Source organism: Sus scrofa, chromosome 12 (genome assembly GCF_054392235.1).
Source record: "Sus scrofa isolate SSC_HxYL_T2T_F1_AM1 chromosome 12, Sscrofa_HxYL_maternal_Yorkshire_Landrace_v2.0, whole genome shotgun sequence".
NCBI classification, from domain to species: domain Eukaryota; kingdom Metazoa; phylum Chordata; class Mammalia; order Artiodactyla; family Suidae; genus Sus; species Sus scrofa.
In genome coordinates this window covers 39533956-39560006 of record NC_139394.1, presented here as the reverse complement: position 1 = coordinate 39560006, position 26051 = coordinate 39533956, and the positions used below count along the sequence as shown (strand labels likewise).

The 26051-nt window shown below is 35.4% G+C and overlaps 1 protein-coding gene across 1 annotated transcript in view; it reads right to left on the bottom strand.

Annotated features, from left to right (window-relative positions):
- The window catches only part of PPM1E (protein phosphatase, Mg2+/Mn2+ dependent 1E), a 213252-nt gene that overhangs the window by 70646 nt on the left and 116555 nt on the right, over positions 1 to 26051 (bottom strand). The gene's annotated exons all lie outside the window — the stretch shown is intronic.

Genomic DNA, 26051 nt, shown 5'->3' with positions numbered 1-26051 from the left:
ACAGCCTTGTAAAGTCCCTGTCATACTGAATTCAAATAAATATTGAGTAGAATATAAATAAATAAAAGTATGTTGAAACTTTGTTCATTTAATAATAAAATATAAAGTGCTCATAAAAAATAAATAGGCTACAAGTATATATTGTACCAAAGAGGGAATATAGCCAATATTTTATAATAACTATTAATAGAGTATAACCTTTAAAAATTGTGAATCACTATGTTGAGCACCTGTAACTTTTATAATATTTTATATCAACTATAACTCAATAAAAAAGAACAAAATGTATAATAAACAAATAAACAATTTAAAAATATTACAGTTAATTCTGTTTGTGGACATGTGAACTATATTCAGTTTTTGGCTGTGATTAATAAAGTTGATATAAACACTGTATGAGTAATTTTGTAGACAAATATTATCATTTCTCTTCAACTGGAATTTCTGAGTCATAGGCAGGTGTATGTTTAGCTTTTTAAGGAACTGTAGACCTTTTCCCAAAGTGACTGTACCATTTTTATATGACCACACTGACAATGTATAGAGTTGCAGCTATTCCACATCTTCACCAGCATTTGGTGTTGTCAGTCTTCTTATTTTGGCAATACTGGTGGGTGTGTAGTAGTATCTTGTTGTGATTTTAATTTGCAATCAAACCTTTTTTTAAAAAGTTGATATAATAATAGAAATTTATAATAAATAAAATAATAATCTTTCAAATGTCAAATAATCCTGATAACAATATGAGAATGATTCTACCTAAATTGTGCACTTTTCCATTGTAAGAAGCTTTTTTGTTTCTGGTTATATTTGCCAGAAAAAACAAATTTACTTTAAAAAAAAACAAATATATTGTTAAGTGACAATCTTTTATTACATCTGTTTTCATGAACATGATCACATAAATTTCACATTTCCAAGTGGTCAGAAAAACAAATGTCACATTAACTAATTAATACCTGATAAATATGACAATACCTTGATAGCCAATACTCTGATAATCTTAACTGTAAACAGAAATAGCTATTTATATCATGAATGAGTTCTAATGTGATAGAAAACAGAATAGGGGATACTATTTCATGAAAACAAATTGTTTCAGGTGGTCATATTAGGGAGAAATATGACCCAGAGAAGGAAAATATTTGATCATGGATTTTAGCAACAGCAATACGTGTCAAGAAATGTTTTATAACTGCAAATCTATATAAAACTATTAAACTAGTAGATTCATTATCAGAGAAGTAAAGAAAAAATTTACAGTAAAGGAAAAGTTACTCAGAGCAGGTGAAATGCAAAAGACATATTTTCATTAGCCTGATAAATATAACATATTTTATATGACTTTTTTATTTTTTTAAAACATACATAGATAGACTACTCCTAAAAATGTTTTCTACAGAGTTATATTTCATGGCAAGGCAATGAAAAAGACCCCAATATACCTTCAGGAATTTTCACTTTTGAATCTCTCAGCACATCAAGCAATACATAATAGCTAATAAAACAAAGAAAAACGTGAACCTCCTTATTTTACCTACCAAAAGAACTGGTATTAGTATTAGCAAATTTTTGTTTGCTTGTTTGCTTTTTAGGGCCGCACCCACAGCATATGGAGGTTCCCAGGCTAGGGATCTAATCAGAGCTACAGCTGCAGGCCCACACCACAGCCACAGCAACCCCAGATCTGAGTCATGCTTGCAACCTACACCACAGCTCATGGCAACGCTGGATCCTATACCCACTGAGTGAGGACAGAGATCCAACCCGCAACCTCATGGTTCCTAGTTAGATTTGTTTCCACTGCACCACTATGGGAATTCCAGTATTAACAAATATTAATGGGCTGAATTACGCCACCCCAAAATTAGTATGTTGAAGGCTTAACCTCTAGTACTTTATAATGTGACTGTTTTTGGAGACAGGGTCTTTAAAGATGTAATTAAGTTAAAATTAGGTTATGAAGGCAGGCCCAAACCAATATGACTTGTGTCCTTATAAGAAGAGGAAATTTGGGAGCTCATCAATGAATTCAGTGAAGTCACAGAATACAAAATTAATACACAGAGATCTCTTGTATTTCTATATACTAACAAGAAAAGGTCAGAAAAAGAAATTAAGGAAATAATCCCATTTACCACTGCATCAAAAAGAGTAATATACCTTGGAATAAACCTACGTAAGGAGGCAAAACACTCATATTCTGGAAGATGACACAAAGATAAAAAAAAATACTGTATTCTTGTATTAGAAGAATCAATATTATTAAAATAACTATACTACTCAAGGCAATCTATGGATTCAGCACAACTTCTATCAAATTACCAAATCAATGGCATTTTTCATAGAATAAGAATAAAAAATTTTAAATCTATATAGAAATCCAAAATACCCCAAATACCCAAAGCAATCTTGAGAAAGAAAAATGTAACTGGAGGAATCAGGCTGCCTGACTTCAGACTATACAAAAGCTACAGTAATCAAAATGTATGGAAGGAACATAATCAAACTTACAAGCTTTTGCACAGCAAAGGAAACCATTTAAAAAAAAAAAGACAACCTACAGAATGGGAGAAAATATTTTCAAACAACGAAACTGACAAGGGCTTAGTCTCTAAAATATGCAAACAAATTACACAACTCATCAGCAAAAAACCAACAACCCAATTGAAAAATAGCAGAAGACCTGAATGGACATTTCTCCAAGGAAGATATTCATATGGCCAAGAGGCACATTAAAAATGCTCAACATCACTATAATTATTAGAGTAATGAAAATCAAAACTACTATGAGGTACCACATCACAACAATCAGAATGGCCATCATTAAAAAAGTCAACAAATAACAAATGCTGGAGTGGGTGTGGAGAAAAGGGTACCCTCCTACACTTTGGTAGGAATGTAAATTGGTACAATTTGGTAGGAATGTAAATTGGTACAACCACTATGGAAAACAGTATGGAGGTACCTCAGGAAACTAAATATAGAACTACCATATGAGCCAGGAATGCCACTTCTGGGCATATATCCAGACAAAACTTTCACTGAAAAATATACATATACCCCTATGTTCATTGCAGCACTATTTACAATAGCCAAGACATGAATACAACCTAAATGGCCACTGACAGGTGAAAGGATTAAAAAGATGTGGTATATATAACACATGGAATATTACTCAGCCATAAAAAAGAACAAAATAATGCCATGTGCAGCAACACGGATGGGACTAGAGACTCTCATACTAAGTGAAATCAGAAAGAGAAAAGCAAATACCATATGATATCACTTATATCTGGAATCTAAAAATAAATGGCACAAATGAACCTATCTACAGAAAAGAAACAAACTTGTTGACTTGGAGAACAGACTTGTGGTTGCCAAGGGGGTGGGGGAGGAAGTGGGCTGGACTGAGAGTCTGGGGTTAGCAGATGCAAACTATTGCATTTGGAGTGGATAAGAAATGAGAATGAGATCCAGGGAAATATACCTAGTCACTTGTGATGGAACATGATGGAGGATAATGTGAGAAAAATAATATGTGTACACACACACATGTATGACTGGGTCACTTTGCTGTACAGCAGAAATTGACAGAACATTGTAAATCAACTAGAATAGAAAAAATAAAATTTTTGTTGTTGTTGTCTTTTTGTGGTCTTTTTGCCATTTCTAGGGCCGCTTCCGCAGCATATGGAGGTTCCCAGGCTAGGGGTCTAATCGGAGCTGTAGCCACTGGCCTACGCCACAGCCACAGCAATGCGGGATCCGAGCCATGTCTGCAACCTACACTACAGCTCACGGCAACACCGGATCCTTAACCCACTGAGCAAGGCCAGGGATCGAACCTGCAACCTCATGGTTCCTAGTCGGATTTGTTAACCACTGAGCCACGATGGGAACTCTGAGAAAAAATAAAAATCTTTTTTAAAAAAGTATGGTACTGGCACAAAAACAGACACATAGTTCAATGGAACAGGATAGAAAGCTGAGAAACTCACACACCTATGGCCAATTAATGTGCAACAAAGGAGTCAAGAATACACTATAGAGAAAAAACAGTCTCTTCAATAAGTGGTGCTGGGAAAACTGGAAAGTTACATGCAAAAGAATGAAATTACAACATTTTTAGAACATTATTTTTATACAAAAATAAATTCAAAATGGATTAAAGACCTAATAGAAGACCAGATACTATAAAACGCCTACAGGAAAACAAAGGTAAAACACTCTTTCATATTAACCACAGCAATATTTTTTTGATTCACTCAGAGTAATGGAAATAAAAACAAAATTGAACAAATGAGACCTAATTAAATGCAAAGTAATGGAAACCATAAAATGAAAAGAGAACCCACAGAATGGGAGAAAATATTTGCAAATGATGTGACTGACAAGTGATTAATTTCCAAAATATACAAACAATCGATAAACTCAATAACAAAAAGCAAAAAACCCAATTGAAAAATGGGCAGAAGACCTAAATAGACATTTCTCTAAAGAAGACATGCAGATGGCCAAAACACACATGAAAAGATGTTCAACATCACTGATTATTAGAGAAATACAAATCAAAACTATAGTGAGGTACCACCTTATACTGGTCAGAATGGCTATCTTCAAAAAGTATGCAAATAATAAATGAGGGAGAGGGTATAGAGACAAAGGAACCCTCTACGCTGCTGGTGGGAATGTAAACTGGTACAGCCACTATGGAGAACAGTACAGAGGTTCCTCAAAAAACTAAAAATAGAACTACCATGTAATCCAGCAATCCCACTCCTGGGCATATAGCTAGAGAAAACTGTAAGATACATGCACCCCAATGTTCACTGCAGCACTGTTTAACAGTCAAGACATGAAAGCAACCTATCCATTCATCAACAGACAAATGGATAAAGAAAATGTGGAATATATATTACACACACACACACACACACACACACACACACACACACACAGAGACAGGAATATTACTCAGCCATGATAAAGAATGAGATAATGCCACTGGCAGCAACATGAATGGACCTAGAGATTATCACACTAAGTGAAGTCAGGCAAATATCATATGAAATCACTTATATGTATAATCAAAAAAAAAGATACAAATGAACTTATAAATCAGAAATAGACCACAGACATAGAAAACAAACGTACGGTTACCAAAGGGGAAAGGGAAAGAGGAATAAATTAAGAAGTTGGGATTGGAGTTCCCGTCATGGCGCAGTGGTTAACAAATCCAACTAGGAACCATGAGTTTGCGGGTTCGATCCCTGGCCTTGCTCAGTGGGTTAACGATCCGGCATTGCCATGAGCGGTGGTGTAGGTTGCAGACGCGGCTCGGATCCCGTGTTGCTGTGGCTGTGGCTGTGGCTGGCAGCTACAGCTCCGATTAGACCCCTAGCCTGGGAACCTCCACATGCCCCGGGAACGGCCCTAGAAAAAGGCAAAAAGACAAAAAAAAAAAAAAAAAAAAAAAAAAAAAAGAAGTTGGGATTAACATACACACACTACATAAAAAATAGGTAGTCAGTAAGGCTCTACTGTATAGCACAGGGAACTATTGAATATAATTCTGAATATTGGGGAAAGAATCTGAATTCAGAATGTTCTGAGTATTGGGAAAAAGAAAAAAAATGCATATACCTGAAACTAACATGACATTATAAATAAACTGTAAGTCAATTTTTTTAAAGTCAAAAAAATTTTTTAAAGAAGAGGAAATTTGGATACATACAGGTATAGAGGGAACAACATGTGAACAAATAGGAAGATGACCATCTGTAAGCCAAGAAGAAAAGTCTCAAATGAAACCAACCCTGCTGACACCCTGATCTTGGAATTTTAACTTGTAGAACTATGAGAAAATAATTTTCTGTTGATTAAGTCACCAAGTCTATAATACTTTGTTATAGTAGTGCCAGAAAACGAATACAGTAATACTAATGGTGCAGGATACTTTCATATTAAAATATGGTATTCATCAAACTTTTTTCTTTTAGTTCCAGACTAATTTCTTTAAGACCCTGGCCTTTGCTAATTTTAATGGCAGCTCTGGCAAGAAAACAATATGAAAATAAAAACTATTCAGATTTTAAAAAGTACTAACTTAGGATTCAAGAGAATAAGTCTCTTTGCTCATTTCTTTTCCTCCCTGCCTTCCCTTCTTTTTTTTCCCCTTTTTTGGCAGCCCCATAGCTTATGGAGTTCCCTGACCAGGGATAGCAAATCGAAACCTCAGTTGCGACCTACACCCACTCTAAACCAAAGAGGGTTTAGAGACACTGCCGATCCCACTACACCAACTCTATCCATTGTGGCAATTCCACCTTTGCTCATTTCTGGTTTCTTTGTTGTGGCTGAGTTTCAGGAGTTCTTTATATGTTCTGGATAGTAATGCTGTATCAGATAAATATTTTTTCTTACACTCTGTGGGTAGCTTTTCCACTCTGTTGACAGTATATTTTAATGCACAAAATTTTTAATTGTCATAAAGTCCAAACTGTCTATTTTTTTCTTTTGTTGCCTATGCCATTGGTGTCATTTTCAACATATTACTGCAAAATCCAATGTTATAAAGCTTTTATACTCCAGATTTTCTTTTAGGAGTTTTAGGTCTCACATTTCAGTCTTTAATCCATTTTGAGTAAACTTTCACATATGATGTTAGGTAAGGGTCCGATATCATTCTTTTGCATGTGGATATCCAGTTTTCCTAGTACCATTTGTTGTAAAGATGTCCTTTCCCTACTGAATGGTCTTGGCACCCTTGCCAAAAATAATTTCACCATATACATGAGGGTTTATTTCTTGGCTCTCTATACTATTCCATTGGTCTTTATCTTTATGCAGTACCACATTGTTTTGATTATTGAAGCATTACAGTAAGTTTTAAAATCAGTACGTATGAGTCCTCTGATTTTATTTTCCCAAGTTCTTTTTTTTAAGCTACTTGGAATCCCTTGAGATTCCACATAAATTTTAGGGTAGGTTTTTCTATTTCTGCAAAAAAAAATATAATTCGGATTTTGATAGGAATTGCACTGAATCTGTTTTCCACTTTGGGTACATATCTTTTTTTTTTTTTTTTCTGTCTTTTTGCCTTTTCTTGGGCCACTCCCGTGGCATATGGAGGTTCCCAGGCTAGGGGTCGAGTCGGAACTGTAGCCGCCGGCCTCCACCAGAGCCACAGCAACACGGGATCGGAGCCATGTCTGCAACCTACACCACAGCTCAAGGCAACGCCGGACCCTTAACCCATTGAGTAAGGCCAGGGATTGAACCCACAACCTCATGGTTCCTAGTCGGACTCATTAACCACTGCGCCAGGATGGGAACTCCATGGGTATATATCTTAAAAATATTACATACTCCAATCTACAAACAAGGGATTTCTTCCCATTTATGTCTTCTTTAATTTCTTTCAGCAATGTTTTGTACTTCACTGTAAAAATCTTTCACCTCCTTGGTTAAATTAATTCTTAAGTATTTTACTCTTTTGGATGTTATTGTCAATGGAATTATTTTTGTAATTTCCTTTTCAGATTGTTCATGTTTAGAAATACAACCATTTTTTTCCTGTGTTGACTTTGCATCCTGCTAACTGGCAGAATTCATTTATTAATTCTAACAGGGTTTTTTGGTGTGTGTGTGTGTGATTTTTAGGGTTTTCTACATATCATCTGCAAAAAGACCATGTTACTTGTACATTTTCAATTTGGATGTCTTTTCTTTTTCTTTCTTTCTTTCTTTTTTTTTTTTTTTGTTGCATTTTAGGGCTGCACCTGAGGCTTATGGAGGTTCCCAGGCTAGGGGCTGAATCAGAGCTGACGCTGCCAGCCTATGCCACAGCCACAGCAACTTGGGATCTGAGCCATGTCTGTGACCTACACCACAGCTCATGGCAAAGCTGGATTCTTAACCTACTGAGCGAGGCCAGGGATTGAACCCATGGATCCTAGTCAGGCTCATTAACCACTGAGCCATGAAGGGAACTCCCTATTTCTTTTTCTTATCTAATTGCTCTGACTAGAACATTCAGTACTATGTTGACCAGAAGTAGTGGAACTCCGCTCTTATTTATGGCTTAGTTAGAATGCCTGGGGTCCTTTTTTTTTCTTTGGATATGACGTTCCCAGACCAGGAATTAAACCTATGCTAATAGCAGTGACCATAGCCACAGCAGTGACAATTCCAGATCCTTAACATGCTTAGCACCAGGGAATTCCCCTGGAGTCTTAAAAATATCAATATCCCAGTTTACTTAGATAAAATTTTAGATCTCATGACTACAGCTTATAAAAAAGTATCTTTTCCTTTTTTTAATCAAGATTTAGATTTTGGATTCAAGAAGCAAAGAGTGGAGTTCCCATTGTGGCTCAGTGGTTAACGAACCCAACTAGCATCATGAGGATGCAGGTTCTATCCCTGGGCTCACTCAGTGGGTTAAGGATCCAGTGTTGCCATGAGCTGTGGTGTAGGTTGCAGACGCGACTTGGATCTCATGTTGCTATGGCTGTGTTGTAGGCCAGCAGCTATAGCTCCGATTAGACCCTTAGCCTGGGAACCTCCATATGCCTCAAGTGTGGCCCTTAAAAAAGACAAACAAAAAAAGCAACATGCATGCCTGAATCTAAATCTTTGAAAGTATCTAGATAAATATTTCTTACTCAGTTTTCTGGAAGGCTGCATTTTAAAATTATGTTTTGTTTATAAAATTTATAAAAAGCTATTTAAGGGAATTTATGTTAGGTTAAAAAGCACCAACATAAAATCAGATATTAAACATTATGAGTCATAATGAGATAGTATAGCATTAAATCTAGCCTTAAATGAAAGAGGATTTTCTTCTACTTGACACAAATTCCAGTTATCTAAGTAATCTCTACCTGATAAAGGAATACACCCTTAGGAATTCTACCAGTTAAATAGTTCAATTTCTGAAGGAACTATTTTTAAATAAGCCTTAAATATGCACCAAAACCCCAATACAGTTGGCAGCTTCAGAAATGCTTAATTACCCTTATTCTTTTTTAACCACCCAAAGAAACCAATCCAGTGACTACCATAGTACTTATTACCTGCTGTGAGCACAGTCAAATGGATTCCCCACTGTTAAATGCAGAAAATAAACTAGAGGAAAAGAAAAAAAGAAAAGACATGGGAATGCTGATGGGGAAGTAACAAAATACAGCAGCCAAGGGGGAAAAAAATGAGAACCTCAGCCTGGCTTTCGATACTGAGAAAGATCTGAGAAATTATTTTCAAGAATTATATGAAAAACATCTAGGAAAATACCTTTGTTCATAGTGGTATTATTTGACTTTGAAATGATCTAGTAAGGTCAATAAATGAAAACTGAAAAAACATAAAAAAAAGATAGTCGTAGAATTTTTTTTTTGCAGAAGAACATGTACAAAGCATGTGTTATTATCATAATGAGAAGAACTAATCAGGAGTAGACACTGTAGCAGGGCTCAAAATAATTTTGCTTTCCATCTATAGCTTCCCTTCCGAAGTCACCATAAAATAGGTTTTATGCTGTTTAAGTTAACCCAAGAGTAGTAGCATCAAGCTGAACCAATCTAATTGCAGAGAACTACTGTCTATTTTAAAATGGTTTTTGGAAAGATGTCTCAATAGAAATGCTGAATTATAACCTTAACCATAGCGACACCCCTTGGGCTTCACCTCAGGAAAAACTATCATAGAAGTAAATGAAGTGAAAGAAATAGAAGTAAATGAAGTGAAAGAAATAGAATGGATCCTCTACCTAGGGAAACAAATATAAACGAATAAGTAACAACAACAGCAACAACTATAATAATAATGACGATAAACTCTAGGTCTCATAAGAAAAAAAAAACTAACGCATCAGTTGTTCCCTTTAATTTCCAGTGAAGAGAGATAGACCTTATAGTTACTGAAGAAATCTGTTAGCTAGCTAATTAGCGCTATATCATATCATATATTTGTATGGTACTTTACATTTACAAAGGGTTTTCACATATGTTATCTTGGTTATCCCATGTCAAACTCTCTAAGGCAGGTACAATGGTATTAAAACATAAAGTCAAAAAATTGGACAGAAGCACTGAAGTTATCTAGTCAACCTTCAATTTGCAGGCAGGAATTCTTTGCATAGTAGCCATAACATCTAATTAATTAGCTTCTGTCATAATTTCCTTTCCTTTTTCTTTTCTTTGCTTTTCTTTTTTTGACTGGGCCCAAGGCATACAGAAGTTCCCAGGTCAGGGATCAAACCCACACCACAGCAATGACAACTGCTGAATCCTTAACCTGTTAAGCCACCAGGTAACTCCATGTTATAATTTTTCTAGTGACAGGGAATTATCAAAGGCTTATGAAGAATGAATAAGGCTTAACTAAGTATTTATTAAAATAGAATCAGAAAAACTGGGTGACAGAAAATTCTACCTAGGAGTTCCTATTGTGGCTCAACAGAAACAAACCTGACTAGTATCCATGATGATGCGGGTTAGATTCCTAGCCTTGTTCAGTGGATGAAGTATCTGGTATTGCCATGATCTGTGGTGTAGGCCAGCAGCTGCAGCTCCAATTTGACCCCTAGCCTGGGGACTTCCATATGCTGCACCTGCAGCTCTAAATAACCAAAAAAATAAATAAAAATTAAAAAATAGAGGAGTTCCCGTCGTGGCGCAGTGGTTAACGAATCCGACTAGGAACCATGAGGTTGCGGGTTCGATCCCTGGCCTTGCTCAGTGAGTTAAGGATCCGGCGTTGCTGTGAGTTGTGGTGTAGGTTGCAGATGCAGCTCGGATCCTGTGTTGCTGTGGCTCTGGCATAGGCCGGTGGCTACGGCTCCGACTGGACCCCTAGCCTGGAAACCTCCATATGCCGCGCGGGACTGGCCCTAGAAAGGGTAAAAAGACAAAAAATAAAAATAAAAAAATAAAAAAATAGAAAATTCTACCTCTATTAACTATTTTCTGTTTACTGAGAATATACTATGTATCAGGCACTGTCTTTATGTATTTATTTCTCATTTAATCCTTACAACAACCTGTAAGGGACAGCTATTAACTGCTTAGTTGGAATATTTTGCTAGAAACTATTATTTACTCAATTTAATGGCCTTTAAAATCTATTAAAATGGAGCACCTCTGAGAATGCATGTTGAATAGCAGGCAAGGCTGAAGATATGATTCTTCCCCTTTTATACATGTGAAAAATGTGTTAAGTGAATTAGTCATATTTAGGAAGTAATGGGGCAGAACCTACACAAATCTTCAGTCTACTAGTCCAATATTAATACCATTTCATATTGCAAAGTCTACAAGCCACAATGCATCTTAATAGAGATAAACATTTAAAAGTCCCTTGAATTGATAACAAATATAAAAACTATTGGGGATATTAACAATGTTTAACACAGTCAACTCTGAGTTGAATGAGAGTTATAAAGATATGAAATTCAGGACTTTTCAAATTAACAAACTACTGACTGTATGTGATTCAATACAGTCTTTGGTCATTGCAACTACTGATAAACATACTTGTGGATTCCTACAAAAATAGGCACAAAAAAAACAAAGCCTGCCTCTTTCCTTTCTCTCATTCCCTCCCTCCTCCTCACTCTCTCATACACGAATACCACAAAATCACTATAACCTTTGATGCTAAATAATAAATAACTGTGGAAGAAAAGGAGAAAACCTAGACAATTAATTTTGCCACAGGTTACGTGTACTTTCCTGTGAGTAGAATCTATGAAAAATCATCAAGTGGACAAAGCTTTCTCAAAAATCATATTAGGATCACACGTTATCTCTACATCAATACCTGTTCCACCCATCACACCATAGCAACATGACTTATTAGCTGTAATATTAACCTTGACCACTTGGTTAAGACAGTGTTTGCCAGGTTTCCCTATATATAATTTAATTTGGAAGTGAGCCAGCCTGTCATACAAGGATAGGGTTAACTCACCTCCTGGAAAAGGGCACTTCTCTTCTGTGTATTCTTCTAAAAGACATATAACCCCAGACTAGTCATTTAGAAAACATTATCAGATAAACTCAATTGACGAACATTCTATACAACACCTGGCCCGAGTTCCTTAAGACTGAAAAGGTCATAGCAAACAAGGAAAGACTGAGCAACTGTCAAAGACCAAAAGAGACTAAGGAGACATGATGGTTAAATGCAACATGGTATCCTGAATTGGGTCCTGAAATAGAAAAGGGACATTAGCAGAAAAATGATGAAATCCAAATTAAGTCTGGAGATTAGTTAAGAGCAATGCTGGCTTCTTAGTTTTGTCAATGGTAATAATGGTAATGTAAGAAATAAACATTAGGGGAAACTGAGTAAGTGGGTAAGAGGTAGACAGGAATATTAACAACTTCTTGTAAATCTAAAATTATTCAAAACAAAAAGTTTTTTTTTTTTAATCTGTTTAGGAGTTCCCAGTGTTGCACAGTGGAAACGAACCAGACAGTGTCCATGAGAACTCAGGTTTAATCCCTGGCCTTGCTCAGTGGGTCAAGGATCTGGCGTTGCCGTGAGCTGCGATGTAGATCGCAAATACAGCTCAGATCCCACATTGCTGTGGGTGTGGCAGAGGCCAACAGCTGTAGTTCCAATTCAATCCCCAGCCAGGAACTTCCTAAAAAGCAAAATTAATTAATTAAGTAAAAATAAAAATTAAAAAAACTGTTCAAGCCTACATACTTAAAAACTCATTCATTATTTTGCTGTCTCCTACAATTCTACTCTTTCTTCAATCCACTCCAGCCATTTCTCAACAATGGACTTACTTCTGACCCTTCGCTCCTTGCAGCATTTCCTCTGCCTGGAATGATCTTTCGGATATTCATATAGCTTATACCCTGACTTCCTTTAAGTCTCTGTTAAATGTAATGTTATTAAAGAGGATTTTCTCACCCAGTTGAATAAAAACCCCCCGCTCCTTGCCATTTTTCTTATTACTTATTTGTGAACATATTGTCTGTCCCCCAGGGCACAGTCAGTTTTGTTCACTGTTTTTATCTTCATCACCTAGAACAGTACCTAAAAACAGGTTTTAAAAAATTCTTCAGGGATATCTGCATCTTAACAAGAACAAAACCTTAAATCAAAGATACAAAACCTATGGTGTTGCAATTTTAGACATCAATATTAACCAGCAAGAGTATTTAAAAATGGAACAGCTTTCAAACCACCCCTTGAAATCCCGTGTACATTACTGCTTTACTTCATCTGTCCTCAGACCCACACTATCTTTAGTAGGAAAGGAAGTAGTTAAAGGTTATGGCTGTACCCACAGAATGTGAAAGTTCCCAAGCCAGGGACAGAATTCACACCACAGCAGCGATCTAAGCCACTGCTGTGTCAATGCCAGATCCTTAACACAGTGAGCCACAATATTGTACCCTATTCTCGTGGTACAATAAAAATTGAGGGAAGAAATGTAGAGAGACTTAATTAAACTAATATGATCAGAGCCAAAGCAGGAAATTAAAACTGCCTTTTTGAATATGTACATTATAGTGAGGACACATTCAAACAACTCTGGAACAGTGATATTTTTAAATATAAAGGGCTCATATATAAAACTAATTTCTCAGATTTGGTAGGAGCATGTTATTCAGACAATAATGGTGCCAAATTATATTCTTAAATTTCTTTAATTATATTAAAATTCATTCCTTAATTTTAGATTATAACTTGGATGATGACCAAAGCCTAAGAGTTAGCTTTAATTCAGATGGTCACATTAAAATTTACCTACTTCCAATGGATACTGTACAGCATCTGGCATGGTATCTCATCTGCACCTACAGCTAAGCATCACAAACTCAAAGTGTTCTTGCGTCAGCAAGCCAACTGCTTCCACTTTATCACATTCCTACCCTCTGCCAAACTGTATAAGCATTGGGCGAGGTTGCTAAAAATGAACTCAAATGGTTCTCAGAAGCCGAAAGTATTTTATTACAATTAAGATCTAAGATACAGTACAACTCAGGTGAATGTAAAGGTATCACGATAATTGGAATTACTAACAAAGATGTACCAGCCCCATGTTCCTGCTATAGGTTATTATAATGAGTGAAAAATGCCTGATGAGTCATTTATTTATTCAACTAATATTTAATAAGTGCCTGCAAAACATCATAGGGTGATCGCTTTTCATGCTGTGGGGCATAGTAAAATGCCCAGTGAACATCCTAAGTAGTTTATAGTCCATTAAATTAACTAAAACCGCATTCCATTTTACAGGTCTTTCTCATACAGTATTTAACTTGATTAAGCTTGGCAGATACAGAAATCTGAGTTGAAAAAAGTTAAGAGGTTAAGAATCTCAGAGGAGGTAGAAATTACTTCTAGTAAAGTAGTAATTTTTTTCTTACTGGGTAGCATTTTTGCACTTTGAATCTGATTTATAGGCTTCATCTTCAAAAGACTAAATTGTGATCCAAATCCAAAGAGTATTTCTCAAAAGCACACCACTATTCTTCTCCCATATTAGCTGCTTGTTTAGAAGAATTTATCAGCTCATACATTATGATTAAAGGCATTGGCTTTGGAGTTACCTCATGGTATATCAAGTTAAGGATCCAGCATTGTCACTGCTGTGGCTCTGGTTTGATCCCTAGCCTAGGAATTTCTGCATGTTGCAGCTGCAGCCAAAATAAAGAAACAAAATAAAATAAAATAAAATAAAATAAAAGCATTGGCTTTGAATCTGGATTAAAACCTGTGTTCTGAACCTTACTACCTATGTGACCTTGAATAAGTCACATTTAAACTCCTGAGCTTTTTATTCATCTGTAAAATGGGCCTACTACCTACCTTTCAGGGATTTTAAGAGAATTAAATGGCATAATTAACATATAATACTTAGTACAATGCCTAGATTATAGTAAATACTTAATAAATAATGATAACATTATTTCACTTAAAGAGTTTCTATGGTAGTAACTGTGGGATTTTACTCTCTATCAACCATTAACTTATCGGTACTAGCTAGTTAGCTCAGATGGTAAGAACATGGTCTTAATAAATTATTAACTCAACCTTTCTCATCCTCTATACTAGTTCGAGAAATGTTATTGAAGATCTGTTTTGCGCTCTGCCATTCCATCAATCTAACTTCTTCTAGACACTCCATCATAGCTTTTATCAAAAGATGTCATCTTCTAGCAGAAATAAATTAGATAGATACGAAGAAAACAATAGAAAAGATCAATGAAACTAAAAGGCAGTTCTTAGAAAAGATAAAAAAAGTTGATAAACCTTCTGCCAGACTCATCAAGAAAAAAAAGGGAGACAGCTCAGATCAAAAAAATTAGAAATGAAAAAGGAGAAATTACAAGTGACAACACAAAAATGCAAAGGATCATAAGAGACTACTCCAAGCAACTATATGCCAAAAGAGACAACCTAGAAGAAACGGATAAATTCTTAGAAAGGTACATTTTAAGACTGAACCAGAAAGAAATAGAAAACATGAAGACACCAATCACAAGTTTTAAAATTGAAACTGTGATTTAAAAACTTCCAAAAAACATGGAGTTTCCATTGTGGCACACTGAAAACTAATCCAACGAGGATCCATGAGGATGTGGGTTCAATCCCTGGCCTCAACAGTGGATGGGGATCTGTTGTTGCCATGAGCTGTGGTGTAGATTGCAGATGCAGCTTGGATCCCATGTTGCTGTGGTAGTGGTGCAGGCTGGCAGCTGTAGCTTCGATTAGACCCCTAGCCTGAGAACTTCCATATGCCCTGGGTGCGGCCCTAAAAATACAAAATAAAAACTTCCAAAAAGCAAAAGCTGAGGACCAGATGGCTTCAAAGGAAAATTCTATCAAACATTTAGAGAAAACTTAACACCTATCCTTCCAAAATTCTTCCCAAAAATTGCAGAGGAAGGAACACTCCCAAGCTCATTCTATGAGGACACCATTATCACCCTGATACTAAAACCAAAGACACCACAAAAGAGAAAATTACAGACCAATATCATTTGTGAATACAGATGCAAAAATCCTCAACAAAATATCAGCAAACCAAATCCAACAATACATTAAAAGGATCATACACCACGATCAAATGGGACTTATTCCAGGGACACAAGGATTCTTCAGTATATGTGAATCAATCAATGTGATATACCACATTAACAAACTGAAGAATGAAAACCATATGATCATCTCAATAGATACAGAAAAAGCTTCTGAGAAAATTCAACACCTATTCTTTTTCTTTTTTTTTTTTTTTTTTTTTGGTTACACCTGTGGTGTATAGAAGTTCCTGGGCCAGGAATCAAATCCAAGCTGTAGCTGTGACTTACACTGCAGCAACATCAGATCCTTAACCCACTGTGCCAGGCTGGTGATCAAACCTGCACTACTGCAGAGACAATGCCAGAGCCTTAACCCAATGAACCACAGCAGGAACTCCCTCAAGACCCATTTTTAATAAAAGCTCTACAGAAAGTCAGCATAGAGAGAACCTACCTCAATATAATAAAGACCATGTATAACAAACCCATAGCTTACATCACTCTCAATGGTGAAAAGCTGAGAGAATTTCCCCTAAGATCAGGAACAAGACAAGGATATCCATTCTTGCCACTTTTATTCAATACACTTTTGGAAGTCCTATCCACTGCAATCAAAGAAGAAAAAGAAATCAAAAGAATATTAATTGGAAAAGAAGAAGAAAAATTGTCACTGTTTGCAGATGATATTATATATATTATATATAGAAAATCCTAAAAATGATATCAGAAAACTACTAGAGCTCATCAATGAATTCAGTAAAGTTGCAGAACACAAAATTAATACACAGAAATCTTTCACATTTCTATACACTAACAACAGAATGATCAGAAAGGGAAATTAAGGAAATAATCCCATTTACCACTGCATCAAAAGAATAAAATACCTAGGAATAAACCTACCTAAGGAAGCAAAAGACATGTACTCTGAAAACTGTAAGACACTGATGAAAGAAATCAAAGATGACACAAACAAATGGAAAAATATACCATACTTTTGGATTGGAAGAACAATATTGTCAAAATGACTATACTTCCCATGGCAATCTATAGATCCAACACAATACCTACCAAATTACCAATTGCATTTTTTACAGAACTAGAACAAAAAAATTTTAATGTGTATGGAAATACAAAAGAGCCCATTAGCCAAAGCAATCTTGAGAAAAGAAAAAGAAGCTGAAGAAATCAGGCTACCTGACTTCAGACTATATTACAAAGCTACAATCATCAAAACAGCATGGTACTGGCACCAAAACAGACATAAACATCAGTGGAAAGGAACAGAAAGCCTAGAAATAAACTCATGCACCTATGGTCAATTAATCTATTACAACGGAGGAAAGAATATACAATGGAGAAAAGACAGTCTCTTCAATAAGTGGTGCTAAGAAAATGAAGAGAATGAAATTAGAACACTCTCTAACACCATACACAAAAATAAACTCAAAATGGACTAAAGACTTAAATGTAAACGAGATACCATAAAACACTTAGAGGAAAATGGAGGCAGAATATTCTCTGACGTAAGTCACAGCAATATCTTTTTGGAGCCACCTCCTAGAGTGATGAAAATAAAAACAAATGGGATCTAATTAACTTAAAAACTTTTGCACAGCAAAGGAAACCATAAAAAAATAAAAAGATAAACCACAGCATGGGAGAAAATATTTGCAAATCAAGTAACAAAGAATTTATCTCTAAAATATACAAACACCTCATGCAGCTCAGTACTGAAACAACAACTCAATCTAAACAGACATTTCTTCAGGGAAGATATAAAGATGGCCAAAAACATATGAAAAGATGCTCAATATCACTAATTATCAAAGAAACACAAATCAAAACTATGACGATGTTATCACCTTACTGCAGTCAGAATGGCCATTATCAAAAAGTCTACAAACAGTATATGCTGGAGAGAGTGCAGAGAAAAAGAAACTCTCCTTTACTGTTGGTGGGAATGTAGGTTAGTGCAACCACTGTGGAGAGCAGTGTGGAGGTTCCTTAAAAAACTGAAAATAGAACTACCATATGATCCAGCAATCCCACTCCTGGGCATATACACAGAGAAAACCATAATTCAAAAGGATACATGCACTCCAATGATCATTGCAGCACTATTTACAATAGCCTAGACATGGAAGCAACCTAAATGTCCCATCCACAGATGAACGGATAAATAAGAGGTATAAGCAGTGGAATATTAGCCATAAAAAAGAATGAAATAATGCATTGGCAGCAACATGGATGGAACTGGAGACTATCATACTAAGAGAAGTAAGTCAGAGACAAAGATAAATATCACATGAAATCACTATTATGTGGAATCTAATAAAAATGATACAAAAGAACTTATTCACAAAACAGAAATAGACTAGGATTTCTAAACCAAACTTAGTTACTGAAAAGGAAATGTTACGGGGAGGGATGGATTGGGATTATGGGATTGGCATATATACACTGCTATATACAAAACTGATGGGTACCAAGGAGCTACTGTATTACAAAGGGAGATCTATTCAATACTCTGTGATAGCCAATATGGGGAAAGAATCTGAAAAAGAATGGATATATGTGGAGTTTCTGCTGTGGCACAGTGGGTTAAGAATCTGATTGCAGTGGCTCAGGTCTCTGCAGAGGCACAGGTTCAATCCCCAGCCTGGCACATTAAAGGATCCATCATTGCTGCAGTTGTGGCATGGGTCACAGCTGCAGCTCAGATTTGATATCTGGCCCAGGAACTTCCACATGCTACAGGTGCAGCACTTAAAAAAAAAAAAAAAAGACTGGGTATATATGTATATGCATGTCTGATTCACTCTGCTGTATACCTGAAACTAACACAAACTTGTAAGTCAACTATCTATACTGCAGTAAAATTTATTTTTAAAAAAGCTGTAATTATCTTGTCTGTTTTGGTTTATTGTCCGGCTTCCTCTTTTAGAATACAAACTCAGTGAAAGCACAGACTTTATCTTTTTTACTCACTGCCTATCCGTAGTGCCCGGTAAATGGAACTAAAATATTTGCTGACTGGCTAAATGAATGAATAGGACACAGTCTCTTTTCTTGAGAATATTAGAGACTTTCTGGGAGGATATCCTAGTTATATAGATAATGTTAATCAAAATTAAGAAAGAAGTAATACTGTCACTGTTTGCAGATGACGTAACACTAGAGAAAATTCTAAAGACACAACCAAAATACTGTTAGAATAAATGAATTCAGTGAAGTTGTAGGATACAATACTAATGTAAAGCAATCTGCTGCATTTCTATATACTAATAACAAATTATCAGAAAGAGAAATTAAAAAAACAATCTCATTTAAAATTGCATCAAAAAGAATAAAATACCTAAGAATAAAATACCTAAAAATAAGTCTGACCAAAGAAGTAAAAGACTCTGAAAACTATGACACTGATCAAAGAAACTGAAGACCACTCAAATGGAAAGATATCCTGTGCTCATGGATTGGAAGGATTAATACTATTAAAATGACTATACAACCCAAAACAATCTACAGGTTCAATGCAATCTGAGCCACAAAGGAAACTCCAAAGGGGTCAGCCTTTGAGAGGAGGACAGAAGAAGACAGATGCAGATGAGCCTGAAGAACTGGTGTCTGCAAGGAGAGGAAATTTTCATTCAGTTGCTCCTATTTTCTCTATGATTTATGAGGTGAGCTGCAGTAAAGAAGGAGAGGGCATCAGGAAGTCTAAGCAGACAAAAAAAGTATGAAATAGAAAATATGGAGTGCAGAAGTGAACTTCCTAGAGAAAATTAGTTAATGACTACTCAGTTAGGGTTGCTGATCATGATTTTACAGTGAACCCATAGATCTAGTTATGTATTTTTCTTGAGTAATGCTCAATTGTTTACAAGGAGCCACAGAGAAAGTAGGGGCTAGGATTTTGCTAGGCGGATGGTATACAAAGAGAGAAAGGCGAAGGTATATACAAGACTGCATATTCAAGAGCATGATTATAAGGAAGAATGGTAAAATCTAGTTTGAATAAATTTGGGAGTAAAAATAAAAGAGAAGCAATGGAATGAAGATATTAATGAAATCAAAGAACTGTTACAGTAGAGTACTTGAACAAATGAATGTAGAAAATAGGAGGGCAATTTTGAGTAATTACAAGATTATTGGACAGAGACAACTAAGATAGAGTCAATGTTGAACTGGGGCTAAGAGGATCTTTGCTCACTGACAGTTACTTAAACTGCTTTCTTTCTTTTTTTGGGGGGGAGGGGACTTAATTTTTTTTTTTCTTTTTTGACAGTCCCTGGGCATATGGAGTTCCCAGCTGGGGATGAGATTCAAGGTGCAATTCAGCTTACACTGAAGCTGTGATAATGTTGGATCCTTAATCCACTCTGCACAGCCAGAGGATTAAACCTGGATCCCAGAGCGCTACAGTAGAAAAAAAAAATTTTTTTTTTCTCCTCTTTTTGGCCACACCCATGGCATATGCAAGCTTCCAGGTCAGGGATCAAATTGAGCCAGGGCTGCGACCTACACCACAGCTACAGTAATTCTTAACTCACTGCTCTGGGCTAGGGATCAAGTCAGCAGCTCTACAGAGAAAAGCTGCATTATTAACTCACTGTGCCACAGTAGGAATTCCTAAACTGCTGTTTCTTTTATGAGTGCCTGGAGGAAGGTAAATCCGTATGTTAAGCATAGTCAAGCAATTATATTCCTACAGAAGGAAATTTAGGTAGATCTGTAAATACACACTAGACCAGTTAATAACACATAACATATTAATAGTAGGCTAATACAAAAGGGAAATAAAGTCATCTAGTTGTATTTGAATTCAACTCACCTGTATGTCGTCTCTTTCTCATATTGTAATGATTAAAAGTTGATAATCACCCCTTCCAGTTTGAACACATAATAATAAAAACAAACTGAGTTATATATGATGTATCTCAAGAGCTGTAAGTTTAAGTGATCATTACTATTTGCTTCTTACTATGTTGCAAAGGTTGTTTGCTGGCTAGCAAGTTATTACAACTAATCCTATTTAAAAACAAGGGATTGGGGTTCCTGCCGTAGCTCAGCAGAAATGAATCTAACTAGTATTCATGAGGACACAGGTCCAATCCCTGGCCTCACTCAGTAGGTTAAGGATCTAGCATTGCCATGAGCTGTGGTATAGTCACAGATGTGCTCAGATCTGGTGTTGCTGTGGCTGTGATGTAGACAGGTAGCTATAGTTCTAATTTGACCCCCAGCCTAGGAACCTCCATATGCCAAGGGTACAGCCCTAAAAAGACAATAATAACAAAACAACAACAACAAAACACTACCATGAGGTATCACTTCACATTAGTTCGAACGTCCATCATCAAAAAGTCTATAAATAATAAATGCAGGAAAGGGTGTGGAGAAAAGGGAACCCTCTCACATTGCTGATGGGAATGTAAATTGGTGCTGCCACTATGGAGAACAGTACGGCAGTTCCTTAAAAAAATTTTTTTTTAAATTTACCATATGATCTAGCAATCCCACTCCTGGCATATATCTGGAAAATATGAAAACTAATTTGAAAAGGTATATGCACCTCAGTGTTCACTACAGCACCATTTACAACAGCTGAGACATGGAAGCAACCTAAATGTCATCAACAGATGAATGGATAAAGAAGATGTGGTGTATATACAATGGAATACTACTCAGCCATAAAAAATAAAATAATGCCATTTGCAGCAACATGGACAGACCTAGAGATTATCATACTAAATAAAGTAAGTCAGACAGAGAAAGACAAATATCATAATCACTTATAAGTGGAATCTTTAAAAAAGATATGTATGTATTTCTGTACGTACAAAACAAATAGATTCACAGATATATAAAACAAACCTAGGGTAACCAAAGGGGAAAGATGGTAGGGGAGGGTTAAATTAGGAGTTTGGGATTAATATATGTACACTACTATTAAATCAACTATACTTCAATTCTTAAAAATTAAAAATAAAAATAAAATAGATAACCAACAAGAATCTAGTGTATTAGCACAGGGAAATATATAATAACTTATAAGGGAAAAGAATGTGAAAAAGAATATGTACATAAATATATACATAAATATGTTAAATATATATAACACTGAATTACTTTGCTGTATACCTGAAACTAACTAAGCACTGTAAATCAATTATACTTTGATTTTTAAAAATAGTAATAAACATAAAGGCACTAGGATTTTTGGCAATGCAAAATTTATGTTTACTTGATGAACAAGTGAGAAATTATCTCATTGCCAAATTATCTTACTGTATTTCAAGAATATAATTTTAATTAAAGTTTTGATTTATATAGGAAATTGGAAGGTTTCATCTCAGTTTAATCTTTTTTCAAAATGGAAATGTCTTGGTTTTATTACAAAATTATGAATATGCTCCTTATAAAAACCACTGAAAATACAAAGAATAAAATCTTTAGATGTTGGTATTCTATATAATATAATACACATAGGTAAGACATTAAAAATGTAAAATGAAGGACATAAACTTTTTTTTAATTTAGATGAGTACCAAGCTTTATTCTGTTCTCTAAGACTTTCTTTTTTTTTTTTTTTTTTTTTTGCTTTTTGGTGCTGCACCTGCAGCATATGGAAGTTCCCAGACTAGGGGTTGAATTGGAGCTGCAGCTGCTGGCCTAAGCCACGGTCACAGCCATGCAGGATTCCAGCCATGTCTGCAACCTACACCACAGCTCACACAACACCGGATTCTTAACCCACTGAATGAGGCCAGGGATCAAACCCGAATTCTTTTGTATACTAGTCAGGTTGGTAACCCACTGAGCCATAACAGGAACTCCCATCCCTAAGAAATTTTAATAGTTTCTTACTTTATCTAAATTACTAACCACTTTATCTAGTTTAAGCAGCATTATAACTACTGTCTCCCTTACCTTTCCACTAAACATAATCAGAAAAGTAGGCATACCATTTGTAAACATTAATTAATGAAGCAAAGACACTAAGGTTGCTTGCTTTCGATGAGTGAAGAGGCTAATTAGTAGACTTCTTGGCAGATTGTGACAATTGTACTAGCTTTTCCAGTGGCTGAAGTTTTTAAAAACTTCCTAGTTGTAACTGATTTTTATTGTATGACATTTGGCTGTACCTTGATACCTTTAGAATAAGCAGCCAAGGCTAGGGGAAAATGTATAATATTCAGAAGAAAACAAAAGAGAATAGGAAAGTCAAGTAGAAACCTTAGAGGGGTGTCACCTTGAGTTCAGTAGGAGATGGTAAAGGAGCTTGTTTCAAAATGTTAGAAAGGTATATACGTAATTTCCCCTGATCCACCAAGAGAGATGGTGCGGGATTCCCCTTGTGTTCATTTTCCTCTGAGGTTTTCTGTGCTATTGCTGCTTTCCACCAGTGTAGAAAGCAAAATAATGTTCTATTATTTTTAAAGTAAGTTTCTCTGTCAATTAACAACTATCTAAAGGCACTTCAAGAAGGTAAAAAGAACACTATTGATTTATTTCTGCTTGCTACTCAGTTAATGTGTAAAGGCAAAATAATCAGATCTCTTCCTAGTAATACCATTAATTATGAAAGAAGTCCATTGTTAGCTTTCACTGAAACTTACCTAATATAATATCATTTTTATTATCCTGAGTTGTTTTAAAAATTGCTCCTGAGTATCAAGAAATCATCTCTCTATATATAATTACATGTTGTTTCAAGATATTCCACAGCACCAAAGATACACTTGTATTTGTTTAGTTCTAGAATGCTACATCATTAAAGGGTATAAACTTTAAAGAAACTGTACTTCTTAGCTAACTGGAGAAAATGTAACAAATGCTATTCAAAATTATTCTCAAGTATTCACATAAATGTCGTTTTCATAGTGTAGGTTTATAATTATCTTGCTGTTTTAATAAAAATCATTCTTTTAACTGCTTTTCTTCAATGATTCCATCCTATTCAGTATAATACCATTACTTCAAATACTTAATAACACATTTGCCAGCAGTGGTTTGACAGAATTGAATTATGCATAATGAAAAGAAATAGATAATTAGGAATAAGATAATAAAATATCAAGGTAGCTCTTATTTGTGTATCATTATAGTGCTAGGAGATAGTTCCTTCATGCGATAACACTATAGGAAATGATGCTTACCTAAGAATTAAGGTAAATTTAATAAAATAGTAAAGGGAGGCAGTTTACCTTCTTCCCACTTTATATCCCCACTTTACATCCGTAAGGAAGTCTTCAGTGGGAAGATTTTTGGAGCAGTAGGCAAAAGGCCCCCAAATACCTTAACTTATCCTATCTGGCCCATGCTAACTCTGCCTTCAACCTACCACTCCCATGAACACTTTGCTCCAGTCACATGGAACTACTTATACAGTAGAGGCAGCCATAAACTATGGGTTATTTTTTTTTTTATGTTAACACAAACTCACATACACTATTCCTCAGCTTGAACCACCTTTCTTCTTCACAGAGTCAACGACCCTCAGTGGGCTTTAAAACTCATTTAAAACATTACCTTCTTCAGGAAATTTCTTTTGACTCCTTTCCTGCTACTTGTATTATCTTCACAGCATCTTTTCCGTTTATTACACTATAATTATTTACTCATATATTTTTCACTAGTCTGCAAGATTCTTAGAGATAAAAACATATTGTACTCAACTTTATTCTCTATCTCAGCTCTCAGAATTGTATAGGCCTCAATAATGAATGTTTTGTGTTCTTGCTCAAGTAAAAGTCATAATGATACTTATCAGATCTGGGTTTAAGACTCATTATAGATCTGTGGTACTTCATTCCTTAATTCTATTAAATTATATAATAATGATGTATTTTATTTGGGAGATATTATATTGCCTTTTAAATAACTGAAGAATAAAACCTATGTAATAGGATATTCTACTCTGGTAACAGGATGATTTTACAGCAAGAAAAGAGATATATAATATACAACTTGCTCATTTTATTAGTCATGTCTCAGTTATTCATAAGTGCGCAATAAAAAGTGAACAACTTAGAAACAGCCTTAGGCAGAAAGATGGGGTGCCATGTTATGTCTATGGGTATACATGTAAGAGTTTCAGGGTAATTTATTAAAATTTTAATTTACATTTTGTTCTCCATTTATTTCTCCCAACCCCATTCTAAAGAAGTAACTGGATCTTTGAACTCCATTTTTAATGGAAGATCTTTCCTGAAAAGAAAACAGAAGTGACTCATAGATAATCTGCCCTCTTTTATTTTTGGGAGTTTGATTTAAAGGCAAAGATTTTGAGAGCTGTCAGGGAGACTGGGGAAAGAGCCTCCCAAAGCCAATTTCCCCAGAATGGAAAAGGTTCAGCAATATCAGGCAGAGTGCAGACCTGAATCCTACTGCATAGCAGTGCTTCAAATAAAATGGTAAGACTACAGAGAAGAATGGCTAACATGGAGCACCCTGGGAGGCTATACTCTAGGTCCTGGGGACTCAGAATCAGAGAGGCTCACATGCACAAGCTCGGCTAAAAAGCAGTGATGTCATCTGACTTTAAGGAACACATGGGCTTTTTTTAAAATAAGGATATCAGTTGGGATTATGATAAACTGCAGACAACTGAGCCCATCCCAGTGTGTCTTCTTTTAAAAGGCTCTTAAATTCTTAAGTTGGGAAGGAGAAAGGAAGGAAAAAATGGAGCCTCATTCTTCTCCATGAGTTCCCATAATGACTTATATGAACCACCCTCTTATCACATTAGCAATTCAAAGTCAGATTTAATTTACCAGAAATAAAATAATCTTATATTTTTGAATATATGAATTTTTGGTATAAGCTATCTAACATGATAATATGAATCTAATATACTTTTGTACATATGTTTCTAATATACTTTTGTATACATTTTTGTTGTTTTCTAACTAAATAGGACAATATGAATCTGTTTGTTTCTAAAATACTTTTGTATACATTTTCATTGTTTGTTTTATATTACTGGTGCTTCACAAC